We start from the raw sequence: 21378 nt of genomic DNA, 5'->3' as shown, positions 1-21378 counted from the left end.
AATTAATAAAAAAAAAGGAATTTTCTTTTCTTATTAACTAGTGTTCGATTTTTGTAAAAAATATTTCAAAAATAAAATTTTAAATTGATAAAACGAGAGAGTGTGAACTTAAAAAAAAAAAAAAAAAAAGGTTATTCTTACGTAAAGTTTGAAAATGCACTAGCGTACGAAAAAAAAAAAAGAAAACTAATCTTAACGGAAAAATCAATTAAATCCTCTCTCCTTGTATTTTGCTAAACACGCTCTCTAATCCTTAGTATAATAGTTGGAGTTTAAGATAATGATACAATAAACTTAGGAAAAATATATTTAAAATAATTTACTTGTTTAAAAATATTAAAATAATTATATAACATTAAATCAACAATATTCTGAAATAAAAAAAAAGTCTCTGAATCAAATGCATAAATTCACTGTCTATGATACTATTAAAATTAGTGTAATAAATAACTGCCTTTTATTAATTTCTTTTGTGCATAGCATATTGTGTGTTAATTGTAAGTTCTATATTAAATGCCTTAGTAGGAAGATAATTGAATGCTGAGTTTTTCCACGTTCAAGAAGAAAGCACGAATTTCAGTAGCATGCTTATATCTTCTTCTTCTTAAAAAAAATAATGTGTTTATATCTATCCAAAGTTAAGATAATTGCCACACAATAACTCAATATTGTGTTGGATTTGCCCAAAACTTATTCAGTTATTAACACAAAATTTAATTAAAATTAAAATTGATCTAGTTACGAATGAGAATTCAATTCTGCATACTTGAGGTTCATGGAAGTGATGCCACCATCACAAACTCTCCTATGTCTAGGTCTAGAACTTTAAATCCCTTAAGAGACGATATCTAGAATATTATTGATCTGTATTGCTTTTGTGATTTGTACATTTACGGTACTCCTAAAGTAATAAATTTTTGGAACCATTGTCTCGGATTGATGTATTTAGGTTAGGGTTAATATCAATAGAGACATGCTAGGGTGTAGTGTGGTTTTTTCTTTTCCCATAAATATTTTTATTTTATTTGTTTATTTTTAGGTTAATATTTTTATTTTCATTTTTCATCTGTTATCCTGTGATTCCATGGTTAGTTTATGCGTAGGCTAGGAGCCTAGATCTTGTTCCTTTGGATCCTGAAATTGAAAAAACCTTACCTCTACCCCTACCCTTACCCAACCTATGGCCAACCCACTTGATCATAGAACTTTGTTAGATTATGTTGTGCCCAACATTAATGGTTTTCAAGCCGGTATTAGAAGGCCACCTATCCAAGCGTACACTTTTGAAATTAAGCCCATTATCATCTAGATGATTTAGAACTCTGTTTAGTTTGGGGTTTAGCTAGTGAGGACCTAAATCGTATCTCGAAAACTTCATTAAAATTTGTGACACCTTTAAGCACAATGACATTTTTGATGACGTCATTCGTATTAGGTTGTTTCCTTTTAAATTAAGAGATATGGCTAAAAGATGGCTTACCTCGATGCCTTCTGTATCGATCACCACTTGAGTTGATTTAGCGTATAAATTTATGGCAAAGTTCTTTCCTCTTGCTAAGACCGTAAAAATAAGGAATGACATTATTACCTTCTCCCAGTAGGAACCTGAACCACTGTATGAGGCATTGGAGGGTATAAGGAGTTGCTTGGGAGGTGTCCCCGTCACGAATTTCCACCATGGCTTGAGATTCAGATTTTTGCATTAGATTTTTGGGACACCACCGATCCATTGTAGATGCTGCTATCAAGAAAGCTCTGATGAGCAAATCTATTGAAGACACTTCTGAGCTGATTGAGAAAATGGCCGCAAACCATTATTAGTGGACATCTAAAAGGTACAATCCTCGAAAATCCGCCGACTTGTATGAGATTGATGCCATCACTTTTTTGACTACGCAAATAGTAGCTCTAACTATGAAAATGGACGCTTTGGGATCTAGCCATACTTATAACCCAGTCCATTATGTTAGCCCAATCCATTCGATTAGTCCTTTCTCTAGCAGTAAGATGCGTGGAAACGGTTATTCAGTAGATTGTTGTCCTATTAAGATTGAGCTTGTCCATTCTATTGCTCAGCTTAGTAGGCAACAAATATTCCTTACTCCCCCAGATATAATCCTGCTTGGAAAAACCACTGGAACCTTTCATGGACAAACATTCAGGGTCAATCCTCCAACTCTAGACCTCAATAACCTTCCAGTTTTTCTCAACACCCTTTGCCTCAATACCTACCATACCCACCCACCCTTCAAGAAAAGAAAAATTCTTTTGAAGACATGTTCTCTTCCATTCTCCAAAACTAAATCAATTTGTTGATGAATCAAGCCAATCTCATCCAAGGTTCGTCTGTTACCCTTCAAAGTCAGGCAGCTGCTATTAAAAACTTAGAGGTGCAAAGGGGACAGATTGCTAGTGCTTCAACAATCGCTCACAAGGTACCCTTCCCAGCAACAACGAAATCCATCCAAACAGAAAAGGAAAAGAACACTACAAGGTGATCTACCTTAGGAGTGGTAAAGAGATACTTAGTGGCAACGATAGGACCACCCTTATAGCTGCACCCATAGAGTCTACTACAGTAGAAGAGAAGCCTAAGTAAAGGAGAAGGTGGAGAATGTAGTCATTCAGCCTGCTGGTACTGATGCCAATATTTCATCTAGTCCTGGTGCTACCATTCTAGACCCTAGATACCCCAACAGCAGCGAACTTCTGATCAACAATTTTCAAAATTTTGAAGAGTATTTAAGAGGCTACATATTAACATTCCCTTTGCGGATGCTTCGGAGCAGATGCCTAGCTACACTCGATTCATGAAGGAGATTTTATCAAAGAAGCATAGGTTGGTCGATAATGAAATTGTGGCATTTAGTGAAGAGTGGTCTTTTGGTTTAGATTTTATATTTAGTGTCCTATAGATTTTCGATCTTATGTTGAGAGTCACAGGGATGTTTTGGAGCTCTCAGAGGCTATTGAAAATAGAGAGTCACAGACATGCATTTCTGAAATTGAAGTGTCTTTTCAATTCCTTTCCCTTTAGAAAAAAGTATTTTCATTTTTCGTTCCTGCCACCTTTCTCTCATTTTTACTGAATTGCTAGAGCTGCCTTTTCCTTCGGTACCACTCTTGCCATTTTCTACCTCTTCTTTGTCCCAATGATGAGAAATCTCTTTTATTATGTTCCAGACCATTGGCCAGGCATGTGAAGCTATGCAAACACAGAACCAACATCCGTTGCAGCAGATGACTGAGAGAGATGACTACAATATTAAGGTCCATTGCATAGTTATATACCTTGTTTCTTTGACTGTATTCTTGCTTTCTGTTTATATTGTCAAGTAGTTCAATTATCTGGTCTTGATGCTTTGGCCATTTCTTTGTAATTGTGATGGGGTTATGCAGCTTGTCTCTGAGAGTGTAAAGACAAAGCAGGCACATAGTTTCTTTCTCTCTGAGAAGCAGACGTTAGCAAGGCAACTTCAGCAGGTCAATTCATCAATTTTATCCGAGAAAATGACGATTGCATACAGTGAGGAGCAGGTAAAATTAGTTAGTAGTCTGCTACTAAACCTTGTTTCACAAAATTTGCCTTCTAAATTTGTTTACTTGTTTGTATTTGTTTTTTTATCAACCTATAGTATAAACCTTGCAGATGAAGGTTTGTTTGACAGAAGAAATTCACTAAAGAGGACAAACATTTTATGATTAGCCTTAAAACTGCAAAGTGGAAATTGGCAGATGCTGAGGAGGAGTTCAACTGGCTTAAATCTGCTGCAGCATCTTCTAAACAGGACTAAGAGCAGCTCCAGTGGAAGGTGGATGAGCTCCAATTGAAGTTGGATGAGGAACGGTGGGTTGTCTTTTCTCCTTTTTTGATGGTTTCCCAGGTTTATAGTTTTATGTCTTACCCAGCAGTCAATATATATATATATATATATGTATATATTGGTGGAATTAAAAGGTATAAACTCTTTATATGGCTCTAAAGGCATTACTTTGTTGTGTATCACTTATCATATAATGTGCACAACTAACTCCAAAGAAAGATGTGGGACAGGCTCTCATAATTGTCAACAATTGCTACAATAACAATTCTTTAACCTATGCCCTTACTGTATTTGTACTGGCACATTTCATCATAGGCTTTCCTGAGATTCTAATTTGTGTCCCTCAAACTTTAGAAATGTTACCTTAAACCCTTTCCAAATGCAATCCTCTTCTTCAACTTTTAAATAATTTGTTTAGCTTTCCTGCCAATTAAATCTCTCTTCTCTAATAAAATGGGGATTTTCTACACCCAGAAGCCAGAGGAAGAAACTTGAGGAAGATCTCAGTGAATTGAATAGCAAGGTTGCTGAGTTGAGTTCTGAAACCAGAGAGACTGCAATACAGAGGCTCCAGGATGAAATAAAAAGTTGCAAGAATATTCAGAAATGCCGTGTGTGTTTTGACAGGCCAAAGGAGGTGCGCATGATATGCTGGCCTGATTTCTTCTCTAATCTTTCACGTGTTTTATCTGCTTTGGATTGCACTGATGGATGTGTTCTTGCTTTATATTTGGCAGGTTGTAATTGTGAAATGCTATCATCTATTTTGCAATCCATGTATTCAGAGAAATTTAGAGATATGCCATCCGAAGTGCCCTGGCTGTGGAACTGCATTTGGTCAGGATGATGTTCGGTTTGTAAAAATATGAAAGAGTTTTCCCAAGGTTTGTCTACTTTTTTTCCTGTTATTATTTAATGTATTACGGTAACTTTGCTTCAAGGATTACTTGCATTGAAAGAATGCGAAAGCCTCCTGCACTGGACCCTGAAAGCATCTTTAATGCTCCTTATATTCAGAGGATTCAAGTTGCAGAGGTAAATGTTATTAGCAATAGATAACTAGCCTTTAATGGAAGCACAAATGTCTAAGTACCAAAGTTATGATGGAATTTTATAAAGCATACGGAGTTCCTTTTAAAGCATAGAACACAGATGTATTATTAACTGAAATCTTAAATAATTGATCAAAAACTTTTCTTTACCTCGAGGCAATTCAGTCGTTAGTGATTCGGGTTTAATTTGAAAAATATTTGAGCTGCACTGATTTATTGTCAAGTTGAGCAAACTATTTGAGTAATGAATAATTAATTTAATATTCGACTTGAGAGATTTTAGAGTTTTATTGAGTTTTTATTTTTAATATATATATATATATATATATAAGAGTAAATGATAATTATTGTGTTTATGTTAATATATACATTTTTATTGAATCTGATGGAATCTATTAAGTCAAGTTTGAGTAATTTAATTAAATTAAGAATATGAAAAATAAAGTTTTGATTGAGTTGGAATAAAACTTACAACCTCAAGTTTTCAAGAGTAGAGCTAAGCTCAAGACTGACAATATATGGATTTGATTTGTCTAAATTACACACTAAGTGCTCATATACATATAAGGTAGTAGTTGTTATACTTTCTTGTACTTTATACAAATCCCAAAATACCGGCTGGACGAGAAGGTTTGGACTCAAACTGAACTAATTGAGCTTAGAATGATGACAAAAAAATGCTAAGATATGGGATTGGGATTTGGGATAAGATAAAAAGAGGAGAGTTAACCTGTTTGTGTTTTGTCAAGGTTAAATGCTCAATTACAGTTTTAATGTTTGCATGTTTTTCCAATTAATAATATTAGTTTTAATTTGGTTTAATTTATGATTTAAAGTTTTCGAATATGTTTAAATAAGGGTTTCATGATGGTTGTGGCTTACATGTGCAAAAAAAAATAATGTGAATCATTGTTCTGCATACTAATAAACATTAAAAACACTCTTTAACTAAAAATAATAATAGTTATAGGCATCCATCTGTGTCTAGATAAATCGGAGTCAATTTTCTTTATTAGTGTCATTTTTTTTACTATAGTATAGTATGATATAGTATAGTATCTTATATTATTATTATTATTATTATTATTATTATTATTATTATTATCCTGCTTTCCTTTCATGTTCAATCTGTGAGGACAATTTTGGAAACTAAAATTGATTCAATTGATCATGGTCAAAAGAGGTTTATGAAGTCTTTAATTTGGATCTTGGGTATTAGCAAAAATTCAGCTTTGAGATCACACTTAGACAAAATCCAATCCTAGGATTCAAACTCGGGATTAATTCTGTCCATTTCTTAAAATCTATTCTAAGAGGGTCTATAAATTGAATAAGAAATCAAAGGAATGACAAAGGAAACAGGGCGTGAAAAAGCTGGGGTTATTATTGGGCAGTAAGGTTTTTTGGAAATTTTGGCTTTATGAGATTTTGATTTGGGAGATTTCTGGGTTTGATCTAGAGTTTCTAGGTTTAAATTTGGGATTCTAAGATTAGGTTTAGATTTATGGAAGATTTTAGAGGGAAGCAAGAAAGGTTGGAGAATTTCTAGGTTTTTTTCTAGAAAATTCTAGAATTTTGGAAGAACACATGAGTTTTCCAATGAAGTTTTCAATGAGAGTTTGAAGTCTAAGGTGAGATTCAAGTGAAATTTTCAGAAACCAGCAAAGTTTTTATATTTTGATTAAATTTTTAGGTAGCTTTTTAGAGAGAGGGGAGAGAGTTTTTGGGTTAAAAAAAGAATGGGTAGAAGATTTCTGAAGCTGAACGCAAAAACTTGGCTTTTATACTAGGTCCAAAACGACAACGTTTTGAACACCCCAGATCTACGTGTCTACCTAGCAACCCGCGTGAAGATCTGCGTGCAAACTCGACCCATTTAGCAAGGTTTTTTTTCCATTTTTATTTTATTTTTTGATTTTCATTTATTTCATATTTTAAGTTTTATTTAAACTTCTTTTTCTTGTTGTTATTTAACTTTTTTTATTTTATTTAGCAATTCAATATTTATATGTATAAAAAAAAATCTTTTCTTTCTGTAAAAGAGAAAAAGCAAGGAAAAAAGTCTTTTCCAAATAAGATGAAAAAAAAGTAGAAAAAAAACAAAAAAAGAAAATCTTTTTCAAATAAAAACCCTTACAAAATAAATTCATGAATTTTATCAAATTATTGAAGAATTTTCATATATTTAATTTTTAAAATGGAATCCACCAAATTATTGAAAAGTTTCATAAATTGATTTTTAAAAATAATATATAATTTTATCTTCCAAACTATTGGAAGATTGTTTCAAAGTAAGCTCTACCAAACTATTGAGAGACTTTATTAATTTTTCTGAAATAAAATAAATTAACAAATCTGACGATAAAGCCTTTTCAGAATGAGACACTAGTCTCTATGAATACTCCTAATGTAAGAGAATTATCTTAAATTGCTACCAAACTATTGAGACAATTTTAAGATATATTTTCAATATTAAACTATTTGGTAAATTACAAATATGATCAAGGCTTTGATAATTTAAAATCAAACTGGTACTGTCTTTTGGATGGATGTTGTGAGGATGCTATAACCTTCTCCATGAGTAACCGTAGTCCCGAATCTAAACTCTGATTTTGTAGATCAGATTCAATTAGGTGGTCAATCATACCTAAAAAAAAAAAATTAGTGGTAATTCCTCTCACCCATGTCTAGCGGTAGGTCCATGAATCTATATATTATGATAGTTTGGCGACTCTGTTGGGGACCTCGAAAGTGAAGCCAGTAAATGATTCCTTATTATCCAGGTCTTGCTTAATAAATTTGAGATTTTTTTTATTGCTTATACTTGCTTAATTATTTATTTTTTATTCCTTTTCATTGTTTATACCTGCTTAATTATTCATTTATTTTTTTTCTTTGTTTATTTCTTTTATTGCTTATACATGCTCAATTAATTATTTACTATATATATTTGTCATTCATTTGCATATGCATAACATAAGCTCTCCACATGAGCTCTACCTCTAAGAGGGAATGAAGTACCTATGCTCTTATGAGAATTCATGTCTCCATATGGGCTTATGAAACACTCCCATTCAAATTGAACCATTTTTGCTTGTAGCTTATGATGGGTGAGGATCGAGATACCTTACTAGTCTATGATGGATAATGATGTAAGAAACAATTTGGGAACTTTTTAAAGTTAACATTAAAAGCTCAACCATAGGTAAAGCCTTATCCTTTCACTTTTTGTAGTTAACCCAAATCTAAGGTCATGTTGTTATCTTACTTGGTATATGATGCTTATTCTATATTTTTTTAATATTGAAATGACTAACTAATTTCCTTGTTTTCTTTTATTTCTTTTCGTCTTGTACATATTCATAAACATACTTACAGATTGCATAGTATTCTTGCCCTAAAAGTCATTTCAACAAAAGCTCTCATGGACCCTATAAAATGTTAGGTTTGTGCCTTATCTATGTTTTTCAAATGTGATTTGCCTACTAATGTGAAGCTAGAGTCAGAGAAGAAGCAGCAAGAAGAAAGATATTGTTTACCACCTGATCATATCTCTACACTATCAGAAGAAGTTTACTTGTTCCTCAAATAGAATGATTTAAAAAGGCTATCAAATATATGGAATAGCATGACCCCTTCTAGGCAGGAAGCTTTTTGTCAAAAGATTTACAGTTTTTGGTATCTCATGTGCATTTGCTATATGTGCAATTAGAGACTTAATGGGAAATGTGAAAAATTATGTCTTTAGTTGGTATTATAAGGAGATTTACTTGTTGGCTTATGGTAATGCCTTATAGTCTATGCCTGAGGTAAAAGATAGGCTTAATTAATGACAAAAAAGTCAATTAACCCACCAGAGAATAGAAACATGCCAAAAAGATCCAAAACTAACAAAAAAAAACTTGAATGAACCCAAAAAATAAAATAGTAAAATGATAATGACAAGCACTTTCTGTCATAAAAGACATAACAAAAAAGGCTGTCCTATGAGGGGTAATGAGGTAAGTTCTTATTATTTTATTTTATTATCTAATAATTTATTTCATTTATAATTTATTTCACTATTAGATGTATTAACCATAACCTAACCTTTAATGCCAACCATTATCTCAAAGATAAATGATTAGAGACAACATTGATATTGGGGGACTTGGTGCAATAAATGCAAATGTAGCATCAACTAAGGTTGCAAGAAGAAAGAAATAAAGATAGTGTAATACCTTTACTTTTGCCTCTACTTTTATTTGTACCATTTTTATTTCTACTTCTGCATTTGTATCTATGTTAGTATTTGTTTCTACATTTGGGTTAGTATTTGCTTCTGCTTCTGTATCTTCATCTAGTTTAGCTTTTGCTTTTGCTTCTACTTCTATTTCTGACTTTAGGAATGTATCTACATTTGTTTTTTAACATGGTTATGGACTGTCAAACAAATCAGTCTAAATAAGTAGTGTTACTGCTGCTAGTAATGAAAATCAATCCCAATTTGCTATAGTTCCTAAGAGATGTTTTGCATATTCTGAAGAAAGATTTTATGGCATGATTGGTGGAAGAAGTGAAAGTCCATTATCAAAGGCTAGATCTAGTTCAACCACCATTAAAAAGAGAGCTATTTTAGATAACGGTATAGGCTAGGGGAAGAACACGAAACGTTCAAAAGCTTTTTCCAAAATTAAGTAACAAGCCATTGAAGGGGATAGATTGTAAATAGGGAGATAAATCTTAAATGTAAGTGTTATTGTGTTTTATATACTTTTAGTTACATTAGTTATTAAGGATTGGGTTTATAAAAGTTTTTTAACCATTTTTTGATGTTACAACTTGTGTTGCCAAATCAAAAACTTATATCAATTGGTAGTCAGACAAGCAAGACAAAAAAGAAGGTTGTTGATAATGTGGTTCCTACTTAAAAGAGTCAACTTTAAGTTTCAAATGAAAAAGTAACAAAGGGAAAACAAAAGATTTGAACAATGTTGTTTTATGTTAGTTGTAAAACTGTTTTATACTCTTCTATTTAATGTTTTACAAAACATATTATTGATGTAAATTAAGTTCTTTTTTTGTTTAGTACATTTATGTTGCTTAAAATTTTGTTGAAATGAATAAATGTTCTTATCATCTATGTTATAGAACATTTATGTTGCTAAAATAAATGAAAATGTTATAGAACATTTATGCTACAGAATATCTATTCCCTTTATGTGCTGACATGAATGAATATTCTCATCATTTTTAAAACATTTATTGTACAATTCAAAATCAAACATCCATTATAGGAAGAAGAACATTTTCATTCAGTAAAACATGCTTTATATAATTCAAACCAAACAACTTAAATCATGATTCATAACTATAATCAAGATTTACATGTTTAAACTAAGCATACAAATTTTTTCTTCTTGTTTTCTACCATTGAAAATAAACAAACAAAACATAAAATTAACAAATACTGACAAAACCAAAATTTATCTTTTTCCATTTTCTTTATCTTTCAATTTTAACTTTAACATACTAATTTCTCTCTTCAATTCAAAATTTCTTTGATAAGCTCACCTTTAACGTAATCCACAACATTTTCTTTCAAATTTGACACTTCATTCTTCAATTTTTTAACTTGATCATACAACAACATTTCTCTCTTTCTCAGTTCTCCCTTTCTCTATCATAAAATCTTGGATCATGCCATGAGTGCAAACCACATATAATTTCCTATAATCAATATGAAAAATTTTCATCATCATATTTAGCTTGGTCAACAATATATTGTTCTTTCACGAAAATATAAAATATTATTATTGAGTATTGTTAGCATCCATAAAATTTTTTACTAGGGTTTAACGTATTCCATGAAGTTCACCTAGGTGCCTTCAAATTGCAATGGCAAAAGATGATTTTTCCTTCACAATCAAATTCGATAGGATAATTAGTTGTAATAAACTTATAAGATCTCAAATCCAAACATTCATGACTCGACTCACCCCTAGATGAATTGAAAATGTAAGAAACAAAAATCCAAAAACAACACTAAAAGACATAGTCACCAAAAAAAAAAAAAAAACAGAGAAATCTTTAATCTTAAACCAAATAATTGAAAAAAACTTTGCAAAAGCATACTAACCAAGAAGAGAAAATACTTGAAGAACTCATTTAGTTTTGAGTTTGTTATAATCAATAGATTTAGTTTTGGATATTGGGTATTTTGTGTTTTTATTATTTTGTTATGAATAATATTTTGTTATCACAATAGTTCATTTTTTTTATCAGATTTAATGACTTTAACTTAAATATAAACGAAAAATAGATTTAACAATGCATATAAGCCATAACCATATCTTAATCCTTACTTGAACACATTGTGGATTCCACTTCGTCTTCCTCCTCTAAACCAAAATACAATTGCTCCATTCCTCTTTTTTTCTCTTGATTTAGTTCTCAATTGTGAAAACCCAATTTCCCCGATTGCTTTGTTTTATTTAGGAAAACCAACGTCGTTTCTTAGTTCAAAATTACACCAACACCTATATAACGGTGATCCAATATCTCTCTATTTTCGTAAAAAGTGACCTTTCAAAGTAAAAAAAAAAAAAACACAAAAGAAATTAAGAAATGCTACTTTCTCTTGTACAAAGCGGCTTATTTTCATCATCAACTTCCCATCTCAAAATCCACACCTGCTTAAACCCTCCAAAACCCACATTTTTACTCCCCAAAACCCTTTTCCCTATCTTCAATATTGAACCCACCAAAAAAACATCACTCAAGCTGACACCAAGAAAAGCTACTAGAATTCATGCTTCCCTACTTGAGGCTCCAATACTTTGGGCTAGTAGGCTTTGCATTTGCTATGCTCTTTTGAAGGTTGGTTTAGCTGGATCTTAGGCTAACTCATCTATCTCAGGTTGTACATATATTTATAAAGATTTGAGGTTTTTGTTTTGGTTTTTTTTTTTTTTTTTTGTCTTTGGTTAGGGCTTGGGAATGGTGGTAGTGTTGGTGTATCACGTGATTTGGGGTTCTTTAAGTGGTTTGAGAATATACAAGGGAAACCAGGTTAATGGCTTTTCTTTATTTCCAATCATTAATTAATTTTACTCTATTTTTCTTCATTTCCTTTTTCAAGCATATTGATAAGATTTGGAAATGTAAGATCAAGATATAGAGTTAATTGTTTAATTTTTTTTATGGAATTGTTTAATTTTCTAAAAATTTGGGGTAGTGGCGGATCTTGATTTTGAGAGCGTCAATTAATATTATATTAATTTTTTTCAAATGTATAATATTATATTATTAATATATATATATAAATGAAAGAAATATACTAAAACTAATTTACAAAGTTATAAATTTTATTAATTCATAAGCAAATGTACAAACGGACATAATACATCAAATAAATAATCTTACTTGAAATTGTGAACAATTTTAAACATAAAAGCATAAATAAATCAATTGTTAAACTAACTTAAAATAAGAAAAAAAAAATACACGAATTAATATTGTATACAATACACGTTCATGAATTGTCAGGTTTTAGCTACCTAAGAAAAACCTCTAGGAGACCTGTTTTACTGGTCCACCCTGCATCGATGCTACTTGGAGTTCAAAGTATTTTTAGCTGAATACTGTTAGGTGGTTTAACTAAGTCAATCGAGCATAATGCATTCACAGTGGGTAGGATTGAGTAATTGGCCGGTTCGATCAGTTCGGTTTGAAAAAATTAATAACCGACTGAACCGATTTTCATTTAACAGATAATCAAACCGATTGAATATTATTAAATAACCGACCATAACTGAACTGATCAAAATCGATTCGGTTAAATAATAGATTTTTTTATCATTTTTCTTCCTATTATGAATAATTATTTAACTACAAATTCAATTCAATAAAATTCAAACTCAAGTATCATTCAAATTAAAAGGACTAAAGAATTTAATAATTTCAACGATATTTTACAAGAAAAAAATAAATAAAAATATTTATCTCAAATTTTTTTACTTATTAAAAGGTCAGTTAATTTGATTAGTTCGGTTATCAATTTTAAAAATAAAAAATCGATCAAGTTAACTAATTTAATCGATTTAAAAAATCGATTATAACTAAAACCGAATAAACCGAACTGATTCAACCGAATTCACTCGATTTCGGTCGATTTAATCGGTTCAAACCGACTTTTGCTCATCCCTAGCAGTGGGAGAAAGGGCTTCTAGATTCATTAATTCTATTAACATACACCTAGTGTGACTTGGGGGATTCTGGCAAGGCCCCCTCTAGCTTATATTAGGATCTACCTCTGATTTTGGGGTATGGAAGTCTATTAAAAAAAAAAATCATGGTAGGCTGAGTTCAGTGTGGAAGAAACAACATTGCTTCTAAGCGAGTCACTTGGAGATTTGTGATGGTTCAATATTAAGATTTTGGTTCAAGTGGTTGATGTGTCTGTGAAGAGCTTTCAGCTGAATATATTGAGTGTTGTGTGAGTAAATTGCACTAGACATCGATTATTTTTCTGTAATATTTCATTTTTATCAATGATCTTTAAGACTCAATTTTTTATTCACTTCCCACGTAATATTTGAAATTCATCCATTTCGCTAACCTTCATTAAAAATCCTACAGAATCTACCACTCAGAGTCATGTGAACATCCATGTGGAAAAATAAGTTGGATTCAAACACTTGGATGCCGTCCTGGGAAAGAAAGGTGACCTGTTTGATCTTTTAGGTTAGGATTTAGGCACATGGTGTGCCCTTAGGTTTGGGACAACCATTTAAATTAATATAACACAGTGTCCAATTATTATTCATCAATGCACCAAAGATTTCTTTCATAATATTAAGGAGATGTTTAGTTTTTAGTGTACTTTTTTTTTTCATGGCTGATCATAAAGTAAGGAATAGTTAAACTTGTGAAAAGAGTTAGTTATTTCAATTTAGTTTGCAAATATGTGAAAAGGCTTTTTTTCTCATCATCGTCTTGTTTCAATTTATTTGTCCTCATTGTCCTGTTCATGAGAAATTGCAGAACGTTTATTCTTGTACCACAATAGCCAATTAAAGATACCTTCTTAGCCATTATAAATGCTGCATATATTATTAGACCTTTTTGTGGCTGATCGGAGAATCATTTAGAATAGATAGATGTTAATTTGATTTTAAATGTTAGACCCTGCTTTTCATTCGCAGTTGTGAAAAGTAATCTAAAACTTTACGAGGTTCAAGGCTGCCGAAGTTCTATTTCATTTCAATCTATAAAGAGGATAAGCTTGTCTTTATAGTTAATTTCTCATTGATCAGGCTTCTCCAATCTAGTAAATTTCAATAGTTTAAACAGGTTTCCTGTTCCATGCCTTATTTGCTTTGAGTTGTGAACTAATGGAGTAAAGGAACTAGGCACTAATAATTCTTTATAACCATGAGGAATAATTAGGCTGAGTTGTGATGGTCTTATATTGTAAATTCTTGATGGAAGAAAATAGATCTGCAAAATGCCCTGTGTGCTTAAAACTATTGGGACCACTGAGTCCGAAAATTTTTATTGCCTAGATTTTTGTTTTCAAAAAATAACTTGTTATTCATCATGGTCTATCGATGAGATAAATTAATTCCTAGGTTGTGTTAGTTATAGCTTAGCTCTAGATTTTTGGCAACAAGCATACTAAGGAGTAAACTGAAGGCAATTGTTTGGATTTAATCCTGATAGGATTTGCTTTAGTTGGTTTGTCTTTCCATCTTACACAAGGAGGGAAACCGTCAATTAAACAGTTGATACACATTGTAATTTGCCAATTTGGGATGTAGTCTCGTTATGATACCGCATTTTACTTCCAACAAGATATTCCTTATAATGTTCTTTTATTGTGTCTAGAACTGTATCTTATGTATCTTTTGAAATACAAATGGAATCATTCTCTGTAAATGATTCTTTGTTTTGGGTGTTTTAGTGGTTTTATTCTTCAAGATGTATAAAACAATATCATTACTATTTGCTTTATTCTCATTGTCCTTTTTGTTGCAAATATAATCTCAATGCGGTGCATTGCTTTCCTTGCAAGGAATAATTCTAGCTTTTTTCTGCTTGCAGACGAGGAAGCAGCTGACAAAAGAAAGTTTGTCAGCAAATGGCATGCAACCACAAAAGGTACACTTAAAAGAAACTACAGGGTGCCTTCCAAATCAGAAGGACGGCAACTACTTAAAGCAGTTGCATCTCTACTTTCAGATGATGATCATTTTAATGATGTCACTTCCCACAAGGTAATAAGAACAGCAGATTTATTGGTATCCTTTTTTTTTTTTTCGTTATTCCATTGTTTCTCCTTAATATTTTGGAGGTGGCATGGAATCACATGTTTTAGACACGTTGTATTATTTGCAGGGTTGTCAGATCAGGAGGCAGAGTGCTCATGGTGAAAGTGTATGCTGCAACAATGTTAGGGCTCTGTTGGATGAGCTTCCTACACCTCACCTTACAGTGGAAATAACGCCTTTTCCGGCGGGATCTCTCACTGAAATAGATTACATCAAGGCTGAGAAATTAGAAAGGATTCTAAGGTCAGGTCCTTCAATTTAAGGTATCTATAAGATGTAAGTTTATCATTTGTATGTATCCAGTCCGTAATGTGTACATATTAAAATTACCCATAGGATCTTATGCTCACCTGTTGTTTTTCATGTGCTTTACAACACGACAATTAGGATTGGTAATGAGAAAAAGCAATGCACTGAATTTTGTGGTGATTAATTTCTATTAAGAGATCTTCATTGTAGGCAATCATTTTTGCTGAGTTTGTGTGACAATGACTACCATGCTAACCCGAAAATGGAACGGCTACAGACACCACAATTCTTTGTCTAGCTTTGGATTTTGATTATCAGCATTTATCCGGATATCATGTAAAATATTGATAATTTATATATTTACAAGATATTAAAAAATAGTATATTTTTATTATTTTTTATAAAAATATCATGTATCGATACGAAAATATAAATTTTATTTTTTTAATTTTTTAAAATTTATTTATAATTTTTATTAAAATTTTAAATGGTATCATTTTCATTTTTTTCATATTGTATTATCTCCTGTTTTAAATTTCCAACTTTATGGGTACATACAGCGATTGAGTTGGACAAATTAAAGCTCCATAGTCAGGAACGGACAATTGTGAAACTTGGGGTGGCCGGGTTGGGGGAAATGATGCCTCAAATCTTGTTTTTCATATGTTGTCCACTGAATCTTGTGCCTTTCCGAAAGCTTATATGGTCCAAACAGTCAGATTCAGCTACCTGACGAGTAAGGAGAGTAGATGAACATAAAATCAGGAATCATCAGCAATCGAACAAAAGAATTCCTTTTTTTTTCCCCATATATAACATCTTCAAACAGAAAGTCTAAACCAATTTCTAGGAAACCTGAAATTTTATTTCCCGATTGGGGCAGTTACAACAAATTAATCAAAATGGTTATTAATTTACTCCTACTGAAAGCCATCAAATTCATACTCCGGATCACTTTCCTGCTTTCTTGCTTTTGCTTGGCCATCTCCCTGGTGTTGAGATACCCCAGGAACAGAAGTGGGAGAGAAAGGATCATAAACTTGATGGTCCAGTAGAATGACCAGACATAGGCCTATCAGATTGCGGGAAAAGACCGCTGACAAATTGTGGGTTTGGAGTCGTGAAATTTCCTGGCCTAGTTGGCGAGCTGGGTAGTGCTGTTGACGTTGCAAAGAATGCCCTGGCCCGGAAGGAAAGGAACCAGCCATATTAGGTGTTGGGGGAGATGGAACAAAGTTTCTCAATCCCATTTGTGAAACTGGAGCTGTATTAGCAAAAGGACCGGCACTTGGGAATGCTGTAGATCTGGTTTGCTCTGCAGTGAGCAGTGAAGAAGATAAGTGAGTTTGCGGCAAACCCATCTGGTTACCACTCCGTGGCCTTGGAAACAATTGCATTACTGGTTGGGGAGTAGAATTGGAAATACCAAACTGGAAAGATGGTGTTTGAGGTGCTTGCAGTTGAACCGCTGATTTGGGGTCAAGAGCTTGTGGATTTGCAACCTGACTGCCCGGTCTTGGAGAGGCTGGGTGTCACAAGCTAAGCTTTCTACCAATGAAGTAATAGACCATGCGGCATTTGAATGGACGCTTTCACATAAGTCAACCTAGGATAATTTGATATCTGAATAGGCAACCAGCAAGCTACAACTTAATCTCAAGCATAAACAATGATATATAGGGGCAAAATAAGAACACACCAAGATGACCCCCGACATTCCCATATAAAAACAATGTTTTATTAATATCGAGAATAGTATGAGCCTTTTCACCATCATTAAGGCCATAAAGGCAGCCTTAGATAGATGGTCTAGCACGTGCCTTAGATAGATGGTCTAAAAGGTACCTTAGCCAATGAGGCATCCCAACAATACGTCGATTGCTCATCCCCTCTAAAGAGCTAATGAGATTTTATAACTATGCTATCAAGAACCATTACAATGTTTGAAAAGGGAACACTTTTTCCTAGCACATGAGATCTACCCTTCCCTTTGGCACTTTTACCCGATCATGGCCTTATACATGGGTGGCTCATGACAACCTATGCCCGGTCATGGCCTTATACAAGCTTGGCTCATGACATTCTCCCCCACCTATTTTATCGATGCCCTTTTTGACTTGTTGGCTTGGAATTCTTCGTTATTCTGCTTGAATGCTTGGAAGTAATGATCTCTCTCCTAACTGGTTTCTTCTAGTCCTAAACCCCCCCACTTCATTAAGTATTCATGAACTATTCTTTGAGATACTCTAAATACCCTATCAGCTAAAATCTTTTTAACTCAACGTTTTGATGGTGGCTTTATGGAAATGGTAGCCCTGGTTGATTCATTGTGACTTGAACCTGTGGGGTTTGCATGGTAACATTGGATGCACTTTCATCCATTTTTGCAGGTCAATTTTGTAAGAGGCTTTCCCCACTTTGGAAAAGATTTTCACTGGACCCTCATATTTATGCATTAGCTAATGATCCCACTTCCTTAGAAACCTGGTTTGTTCGGGCACTAGTTTGACAAGAATAAGATCACCAACTTTGAATTGTTGTACCCTTCAACCCTTATGTGCACACTTTTTCATGTGCTTCGATGCGTTCTCTAAGTATGCTTACGTAATTTTTGTATTTTGTCTCTATTCTTTGCTAAGGTTGAAGGCTCGTGGATTCTTCCCTCGATAAGGCTCAAGGGACGTATGCTGTAGTCTTGGTAGTTGTCCAGTGACTACTTCAAATGGACTTTTGTTTGTAGAAGAACACTTGTTGGAATTAAAACAAAGCTGAGCTACATCCAACAATAAAGGCCAATTCTTTTGATTAGCATGAACAAAGTGTTTTAAGTACCTCTCCAACAACCTATTAAATCGTTCAATTTGACCATCAGTTTGCGAGTGATAACTTAAAGAGATGTTGAGTTGAGATCGTAAGATCTTGAAAAGTTTCCTTCAGAATGACCCAGTGAATCTTGAATCCTTGTCACTGACAATGTTTTGAGGAAGGCCCCAATACTTGATTACATGTTTAAATATTAGTTGGGTCGTAACTTCCACAATGCAATATTTTTGGGCAGGAATGAACGTAGCATACTTTGAGAAATGATCAATCACCAGCAAAATAGACCCAAGATCACCAACTTTAGTAAGGCCTGATATGAAATCAAGAGAGATATTTTTCCAAAGTCTTGTAGGCACAGGTAATGATTCAAGCATGCTGGTCGATTTCTTTTTTTCAACTTTATCCTATTGGCAAATGAGGCAAGTCTTCATATAGTCCATCACATCTTGCTGCATGTGAGGCCAATAATAACCTTGTTTCAGTAAAGCCAAAGTGTCACGCTTTGGGTTGGTGCACTAGACACCCAACTTGAGCATAAGCGACCAAGGCTTGAGCACCATGGACAATTGTAGGGGTTTATACAATGAGCTTGGCAGAAGAGTCTAGACCATCTACACATCACTCAGGCTTGCCCGCACAACTAGGGCTAAGCTCGCATTATGTTGCACCTTACCTAGGTGGACCCAAGAGAGTTTGATCGATCTAGAATCTTCCAACAGCATCCAGGATCGATAACACTCAATGTAAGATCTAGTTGACCCTTAGAATCAGGATGAACCTTATGTAATTTGTGTATTAATGTGTAATCCTTGATTTTTAGGGATCATGTAATCCTTTTGATTTTAGAAGTAGCCAAACAGTGCTAAGGCTATAAATAGAGGGCCGTCCCTCTCTCCTTTATACATTATCAAACACTTGTTTTTAGTAATATACAAAACATATTTTAGCATTATATGGTATTCTCTTTTAACTTACGTATTCTACCTTTTCTTGTTGTTGCTTGGCCACACGCTTCTTTAGTAGGCTGAACTTAGGCTAAGGAGTTCTTTTCCAAGCTTAAGGTTATGCAGATTTAGACTTGAGATCGGAGCCCATGACAGTTGGTATCAGGTAGGTTTTGCTTGTTTGTGTGCAAGTTGCATCCAAAGCATTACGGAGGTGGCATCCTAGAGCGATGTTGCTAGCCAACAACTAGAGGCCTAGGAGCAAGGCTACCAAAGGGGCATGAAAGCCAGTTTGAGAGACATCTAGTCTACCATAGATGGGCGTTTGGCCAAGGTAAAGGTGACAGTGGATGATGTGAAGGAGAAGCTTAATGAGATAGAGGCTTACTTTGAGGATTTGGACTCCCGGGAGAAAGAGCTCAAAGGTGAGATGCAGGCTATTTTAAATGATACCATCGACACACTCACTTAGCAGGATGAAGCCTTAGAGGCTTGGTGAAAACCATACACAAAGAGATCAAAGAGCTCAAGAGGGAGCTAATTGCTTTCAAATCAGCTATTGGGAATGGCATGGTAGTTGGAATGCCAAAGTTTCATGTGGAGATCCCTAAGCCTAAAGAGTTCAAGGTGACTAGGGCTGCCAAGGAAGTGGACAACTTTCTATGAATGATAGAATAGTACTTTCAAGCCACTGGCATGCATGATGATGCCACTAAGGTAAACACTGCTTCCATATATCTTATTGATGTTGCCTTGTTGTGGTGGAGGCACAGGTGTGATGATGTAAGGTGCAATGGTGTTTTGATTGGGACTTGGGCGGAGTTTCAAAAAGAATTTAAAGAGCAGTTCTACCCAGAGTATGCCAATGATGAGGTGCAAGCAAAGTTACACTGACTTACTTAGTAGAGGGACATAAGGGAGTATGTCTAGAAGTTCTTTAAATTGATGTTTCAGATTTTAGATCTAAGCAAGACCGAGGGTCTGTTTGCCTTCATGGATGAGCTTAAGCCATAGGTAAAGCATGAGTTACAAAAGAAGGGAGTTCGTGAGTTAGCCAAGGCCATGACCACCGTTGAGTCTTTAATGGAGTTCAAGCCGTAAAACAAGTCAGAGTCTACCAAGCCCAAGGGGAAGGACAGGGATAAGAAGGATTAATAACGACAGTCCAAGGGTAGAGACCGTGACCAGTAATCCAAAAAAAAAGATAAAGACCATTCAGACAAGGGCGCCAAGGCAAACCACTAGCAAAGAAGTGAAAGGCAAAGGGAGATTAGGAGCCAATCTCATGCTATTTGTGTGGAGAATCACATTTAGCTTGAAACTACCCAAAAACAGGTAAGCTGGCTATCGTAAACAATGAGTTAGATGAAGAGCCAGAGGTTGAGACAACAAAGCTTGGGTCGATAGTGCTTAATGCTGTTTAAGGTAAAGGAAGCTACAAACCAAAAGGATTGATGTATGTAGATCTGATGGTTACGGGTAAGAAAGTAAGTGCATTGATGGACACAGATGCCTCGCATTTGTTTATTTCAAGTGATGAAGCCCAAAAGCTCGATCTGAAGGTGCACAAAGAGACTAGTACCATTAAGACGGTGAACTTTAAGGAGGTTTCACCCATTAGAGTGGCATGAAGAGTAGAGATACAGCTTAAAGATTAGAAGGGCAAGAAAACCATCGAGGTAATACCCTCACATAATTGTGAGTTTATGATTGGGTTAGATTTCTTTATTTGGAATATTGCTCTTTTTGTGCCTTTTGCCAACTGTATATGCATTTTGGATGTACGGTGCCAATGCCTTGTACCATTGAGGCATAGGTCTAGATGTTGTCAACCATTCAATTTGCCAAGGCGGTGAGTAAAGATGAAGATAACTTCTTAGCTACCTTGAAGTATGATGAATTGAGGGAGATGAAGTTTGACACCCCCTTAGAGGTGCTAAAGATGTTGGAGGCCTTTAGCGATGCGATGCCTACATAGTTACCGAAAAGGCTACCACCCAAGAAAAAGGTGGACTATAAGATTAAGCTGGTGCCTGAAGCTAAGCCACCAGTCAGGGTCTTTTACTTAATGTCAACCCCAAAATTAGAGGAGCAAAGGAAACAACTCAAGAAGCTGATTGATGCTAGCTATATTAGGCCATTAAATGCTTTGTATAGAGCTTGATTCTGTTCCAAT

The 21378-nt window shown here is 34.0% G+C and overlaps 2 pseudogenes across 2 annotated transcripts; both read left to right on the top strand.

Moving 5' to 3' along the window:
* Positions 1-454: 454 nt before the first annotated feature.
* On the top strand, positions 455-14961 carry LOC111301813 (E3 ubiquitin-protein ligase BRE1-like 2; annotated as a pseudogene). The gene is made up of 7 exons (XR_016328221.1): positions 455-2435; positions 3184-3270; positions 3400-3537; positions 3636-3847; positions 4299-4461; positions 4562-4708; positions 14943-14961. The product of XR_016328221.1 is annotated as an E3 ubiquitin-protein ligase BRE1-like 2 (transcript).
* LOC111301814 (uncharacterized) lies at positions 9102-15619 on the top strand (annotated as a pseudogene). Its single transcript, XR_016328222.1, has 4 exons — positions 9102-11774; positions 11846-11926; positions 14960-15132; positions 15254-15619. The product of XR_016328222.1 is annotated as an uncharacterized LOC111301814 (transcript).
* The last annotated feature ends 5759 nt before the right edge of the window (positions 15620-21378 follow it).

Source organism: Durio zibethinus, chromosome 15, assembly GCF_047325235.1.
Source record: "Durio zibethinus cultivar Kanyao isolate XHJ-2024 chromosome 15, ASM4732523v1, whole genome shotgun sequence".
NCBI lineage: Eukaryota > Viridiplantae > Streptophyta > Magnoliopsida > Malvales > Malvaceae > Durio > Durio zibethinus.
This window is presented reverse-complemented; position numbering and strand designations above follow the sequence as displayed.